General features: G+C 38.7%; 1 pseudogene across 1 annotated transcript in view; it reads right to left on the bottom strand.

Moving 5' to 3' along the window:
- Positions 1-2,818, bottom strand: part of LOC309633761 (large ribosomal subunit protein uL16 pseudogene) — a 33,037-nt pseudogene extending 30,219 nt beyond the window's left edge. Inside the window, exon 1 of the transcript in view lies at positions 2,807-2,818. The product of the transcript in view is annotated as a large ribosomal subunit protein uL16 pseudogene (transcript). The remainder of the gene's footprint in view (positions 1-2,806) is intronic.
- Between the last annotated feature and the right edge of the window lie 3,712 nt (positions 2,819-6,530).

Below are 6,530 nucleotides of genomic sequence, written 5' to 3'. Positions count from 1 at the left end.
CTGTTAACACCAGCAGGGAAGTAGCCCATGGCAACACCAGGATCTTCAGTGGCACGCCAAAGGAAAAGAGCTATGCAACTTTTTCAAATGCATCACTGGACATTCATAGGATTGTTTATAATTATATATTCATAGGATTGATTCTAGTTTACCTAGAAACAGAAAATGTATTTTACACTGAAATTGCCAGATTATGGAAACTGAGAATATACTTTGCTTTCTTCACAAATTTCTTCAGTGCAACTTGATCTGTTGGTCTGCATTTGTAGCTGTTGCATTTACAATGGTTCTACGGATAGGTATCCCTGACAGTGTTGTTATATTATCTAGAGTAGTTGCCTCTGAAATAAATATTTTGTAATTAATTATAAATTATATAGTTTTCATATTAGAATTAAGACACTTGATTAGTTTTTTAACTGTGTCTGGAGATCAATTTTATTATTAACAATTTCACTGCAAGAGGGCATTGCAAAACATTTGTTAATAAAGTGTATACTAGTTCTACATCCATTCATGAATGTTCCACCATTTATTTAATAAGTCCCTTACTGATTTAGGTTATTTCTAACATTTTACTTTTACAAATAATGTTGCTATGAAAAAGTCTGTATCCATCATTTCATATCTTTACAGGGTTTAAAATTTTTATTAATTACTAATTTTAAAAGTCTAGAAAACTTTCATGTAAAAATCTAGGTTTCTGTCTTATTATAAAAACGTAACATATAGTCATCCTGGGCTCTTTCCTACCTGGTGATAATAATCTGTAACTAAGAAGTAGCTGCCTACTTTTGACAAGGTATATTAGTCTGATGGAGCTGTCATAACAAACTGGGTGGCTTAGATAACAGAAATTTATTTCTCCCAGTTCTGGAGACTAGGAAGTCCAAGATCAAGGTGCCAGCAAGGTAGGTTTCATTCTTAGGCCTCTTCTACAGCTTGTAGGCCATCTCACTGTGTGCTCACACGACCTTTTCTTTGTGTAACTGGGAAGAGGAGAGAGAGAGAGCTCCCTCTGGTGTCTCTTCTAAGGATGATAATCCTATTGGATAAGGACCCCACCCTTATGACCTCATTTAAACTTAATTACCTCCTAAAGATCTTACTTCCAAATACAGTCACATTGGGTGTTAGGGCTTCAAAATACAAATCTGGGGGCAGGGGGACACAATTCAGTACAGAGCACAAGGCATGTACTCTCCAGCTGGCCACCGTCCCCACTATTCTTTATGGTTTCCCTAACACTGAGGAGTATCAGTTTCCATTCGTCATCACACATGGGCTGGTGTATTTCTTCTACCAAATATAAGAGGAAATGAAATAGTCATTATGTATAGGTCTCTTTCAAAAGTGAGAAAATGCAAGAGAGATTGAGAGAGGCAAGAGTTTCAAGCAAATGGGAGATAACATATTTTGGTGGAAGTATTCTTACATGTTTATAGGCAAACTGAATGCAACTTTGTCAAAGAATAAAACTTAAGTACCCACATTAGGAAACAAACCACTGGAACTGCTCAGACCCAGGCTGCTTTACATAGGCAGGTCATCTGCTTGGTCCCGTGGCAATAAAATCCTGAGCATGCATTTGTTGTTTTTATTTTTTCTGCTCCTAGAAATTGCTTCAGGTCTGAGGAATCACTACTCCTTGGGAAATGGATTGCCACACTCTCTTTCTTTATGCATCGCCGACATCACTGCATCTGTTTCCCAGTCTCGTATACACTCTGCAGTGTAAGTGATGGAGGCCGAGTTCTTATGCAGCTGAGACTGAGCTGGCTGTCCTGTCCAACCGTGCAGCTCCGAAGGAAGCCAGGATATTTGTTGTTTGTTCATTTCCTTTCCTAAACACGAGCTTGTTGCTTGCTGCAGGGAAACAGGCTATGAATTCAAAATAGAACAGTTCCTTCCGTGGGTTACCTTTCAGATGAATGTTCACTTTTGACCAGTGACCCTGGAAGATCTAAAGCCACAAAATGGGGGAAGGGAGCACCTAGGAGGAAACAAGTTCCTTTAGAACTTCCAGAACTTCCAGTCAGAAATTCTGAGAATAATCATCTTTCTAGAGGCAAATCAACCCTCTTTTCAAAGTAAATAAAAGGGATGTTTATTAGAGTATATGCAAATGCAGACAGCAACAGTTTTCAAGTGAAAAGAATGTGAACATGTTTTTTTATTTTCCAAGTCCAAGATTTCTTTTTTACTCTTGGCATGCCACACAGAACGAATAACCTTTCTTTGTTTGGATTGATTTGTAGCAAAGGTGCAATTCCAACTTTAGGGAGGCTTGTCTTTTGTTCTGGGAGAAACGTTTTCCCTTTGCTGGTGTCATTTAGCTATTGCAACAGTCTCAGGGCCACGCCCACTCAAGTGTGAGAAGATTTGCCACAGGTCTAAGGAAAAAAGCACCAGTCAGGAAGAAATTTTTGTATCTTGGCTGACATTACGGTGTAGTAACTACTTATTCTTGCAGTGCTTATGAAGCCTGGGACACCATCTCAAAGCAATTACTGAACACATATATAGTTCACCAAGTGCTTTATACATTTTATCTCACTTAATTCTCCAACAATCCAATGAAGATGGAAGCTATAAGAGATTACTATTATCCCAAGATCCAGGGCTATAAGTGGCAAACCTGAGAGTCTATGTCAGACCTCTTTGTTCATTCCTTTTCTTTTTTTTTTAATTGTGGAAAGAACACTTAACATGAGATCTGCCCTCTTAACACATTTTAAGTGTACAATATTTTATTGTTGATTGTAGGTGCAATATACAATATAATAGATCTCTAGAACTTACTCACCTTGCTTGCCATTCCTTTCATCACATTCAGTAAAGACTGAGTTCATGATGTCTGTCTAACCCCAAAGCCTATGCTTCTCACCCAGAGATACTCTGCCTTTTAAATATTACTTTAGAAAGTCAAACCGAGACAGGCTAGGACCTGGGACCCTTTGTTGCAGTGCTTGCCCCTGGATTCACCTCTCCTCCAGCAACAAAATACAAAGAAACTTTATGGGACTAAAAATAACTGCGTGCATGCGCAGTTGGGACAAATTCTGGACAAAAGATACAAAGAGACCAAAAAAAACCCAACTGCCACTTTTGAACAGCCTGGAGCAAAAACAGGGTGGCGGGAGCAAAAGCAGGGGGCTGTGCATGCCCCCTGCACGCAACACCACCTAAGGGGTGGGCAAAACTCCTAAGCCACCCCTCCGGCCAGACCCCTGCACACACCCGTACCCTCACCCCAGGTAAGGAACAAGCTTGCCCCCCGCTCAGGTAGCGAGCGAGCCAGGGAACTTGTTGTTTGTTCTCACTCCCCCCACCTGCTGCAGCCGGGGCCCCAGTAGAGCCTTGCCTGAATTTCTTATCTGGCCTCTAGTCAATTTCTATTGCTTGGGGAAGGCCAAGAACCCTGGTCAGTAACAAAACTACATCAAAATGTTATTTTAGCTCCTACACAACCTAGTATTGTACAGGTGAGAGCTAGTGGAGTCATTGGTGCCAAAAGTCATTCACTGTGAAGCAATCTTAACAGATCAAGCTAGGAAAATTCCCTTTAAGTCCATTTCTTGGGAATGGAGATCATCCATATAAATACAGATCACTCTTAACACCTACCACTGGGCAAGCATGTTTGTCCCATGGCATCATTTGGTCCATTTGCAAATTATGAGAGAGAAGGAAAGGCAAGGTAAGCAAAAAGAAACAATATGTTTATGGATTCTGTGCAAGGTGCTAGTGGATTTTGTTTGGATTTATTTTGATTTTCTCTAGGCTGTCTTCCTGGTTTAGGAAGCCAAAAGAGAGCAGAGCAATTCAACATAAAATTAAAAATGGGTGAAAACTTGTGACTCTTAAGTTAATAAGACCAAAAATACATTTTAAAAAAAAAAATTAATTTACTTATTTATTTATTTTTGGCTGTGTTGGGTCTTCGTTTCTGTGCGAGGGTTTTCTCTAGTTGTGGCAAGCGGGGGCCGCTCTTCATCGCGGTGCGCGGGCCTCTCACTATCGCGGCCTCTCTTGTTGCGGAGCACAGGCTCCAGACGCGCAGGCTCAGTAGTTGTGGCTCACGGGCTTTGTTGCTCTGCGGCATGTGGGATCCTCCCAGACCAGGGCTCGAACCCGTGTCCCCTGCATTGGCAGGCAGACTCTCAACCACTGCGCCACCAGGGAAGCCCCAAAAATACATTTTTAAACGAAAAAGATTGAGCTTACATTGGGCTCAAGCCCACTCACTTTCTTTAGCAACAAGAAAATTGAGAGGCTTGGGGTACAATACATTCTTCCGTTATTCTTAGGTTGAAATCTTAGTACTATATACATATAGATTTTTTTTTGTATTTTGGGGTAACTTTTACGATTCCCTCTAAGAATGTTAAATTAAAAATTAGGCCTTTGTAGATAAGTGAAAGCAGATGACCTTACAGAAGAAAATCCATCCAATGAAATAACAGTGAATTGACACATACACTTTAATGTAACAATGACTGTAATGGCAAACTCTTTTCCTCCTTAAGCATGGAAGCAATGGTGTGCAAAAAGTATCTGGATCTTTCTTACATGATAGGAGTAGTGGGAAAACAGGTAAAAGAATAATCATTCTTCTGTTAGGACACAGTAACATGTTTGGATTCTGAACATTGTACATGTGTGTGCCACGAAGAAAGAAGAGGGGGCTTCTGAGAGATTTCCTTTCTGATTTTCTGGAAAGTCTTAAATTCGGATATTAAGTTCCATAGCAATACTATTTCAGATGACAGAAAAATTGGCATGACCAATTTTTGGATTAAAAAAAAAGTCTACAGTTATCACTGACTTTGCTGTGCTTGAAGCATGTGATAAAAGTGGAACTGAATCTCCTTGCTGGCAAGGAAAGCAGTTTCCATTACTTCATACTTGCATTCTCCACCTTTCCCTTGTAAGAGGAAAGGATGCTGAGGATGAAACAGCAAGGAGTCTAGAATAGAAAACCAGCACTTAAAGAAATATATGCTCATTATGAAAAGTTTTCAAAATGGAGAAAAATACAAAGAAAAACATTGCCAAAAATTCACCTTCCAAAGATAACTGCGATTTTCATGTTAGTTCTTTCCTACCAGTCATTTTACAATGTTCTTCACATTTTTGATAGATTTTATAAAATCACTATTATCTTTGTGTTTGTTTCAAAACTAACACGTGAATCATAAAGAATTTATAGAAAACAAAGAAACAGAATGGAAACAAACCATTGTCCAACAGTTAACATTTGAGGGTATATCAATTTTTCCATACTATATGTTGAGTACTTATGTGCTTCAGGCCAGTCTTCTAAGCGCTACTCATGCACTGTCACATTTAAAGTGTACAGTTTTGCAGTAAGGTATGTATGGTTATTTCTGAGGTTTGAAAATATCAGGCTCAGGAATGAGCAAGGTCAGTGAGACTGAAAAGCCTTTGTTCTTATCTGGCAGTCCATGCTACACTGGAGCAGATTTCAACTCCTTTTTTTAATCACCTAAATACATGTTATTTATTGAAATGGAATTATTTCCATTACTATTTGTAAATTCTCTGTTTAATTTAAAAATCCATTCAATATTCTTTTACAGATTCACTTTCAATGACTATAGTGTTTCCGTTTATTGAAATACCATGATTTATTTAGTGATTCCATATCGTTAGATATTTTGGTCAGTTCTAATTGCGCTAACAAACGATGCTAGAAAGGAATCTGTAATTCAACAATAATAATTTCACATCTATAACTTATAGAGTTATAATTCATAGATGTGATATGCCAGCATGAAAGGACATAACAAAGTTTGTAGAATTTTGACAAAGTGTTGCCAAATCACTTTCCAAAGAGATTGCACCAATTTAAACCTGAATCAGTGATGTGTGAGTATGCCTGCCTCTCCACCGAAATGGAGCATTGGTGTTAATGTTTCCCAATGTACTTTTTGCATTTCTTTATATAGGGTTGTAAATTTTTATTATGTATTCGTGTCCTCTGCCAGTACTTCCACTGGAGCTGCTGTGGTTCTAAGAGCTCATTTAATCCTCCAACAATGAAGAAGTGGAATGAAGGTGGAAGTTATTAAGTAACTGTCCCAAGATCCCAGAGCTATAAGTAGCAGAACTGAGACTCTAATGCAGACCTCTTCATTCATTCATTCGTTCATTATTCATTTTATTTATTCATTTCACTGCATTCAACAAATATTAAGTTGATGCTTTCAGATCATCAACTCAGTTTTCATAACATTTACTATTAAATAGTTCACCTTTTCCCCACCTATTTGCATTTCCAGAAAAACCCTGTAATAAATCCTTATATACACATGTATCTGTTTTTAGATATTCTAATTGGGCCATGCAGCTGCCTATCTGTTTATTTCTATGCCAGTATATAGGAGACACTTATTATTTGCCAACATCACTTTCATTGGGGCATCACCCCTCCCACCACATGTGGTCAATCTTGTCCTCTGTCCTCACCTGACACAAGAGGGACAGGAGTCCTGCATGGGCCAATC

This window comes from Balaenoptera borealis (assembly GCF_965194805.1).
Source record: "Balaenoptera borealis genome assembly, chromosome: 8".
In the NCBI taxonomy this organism is placed as follows: Eukaryota; Metazoa; Chordata; class Mammalia; order Artiodactyla; family Balaenopteridae; genus Balaenoptera; species Balaenoptera borealis.
This window is presented reverse-complemented; position numbering and strand designations above follow the sequence as displayed.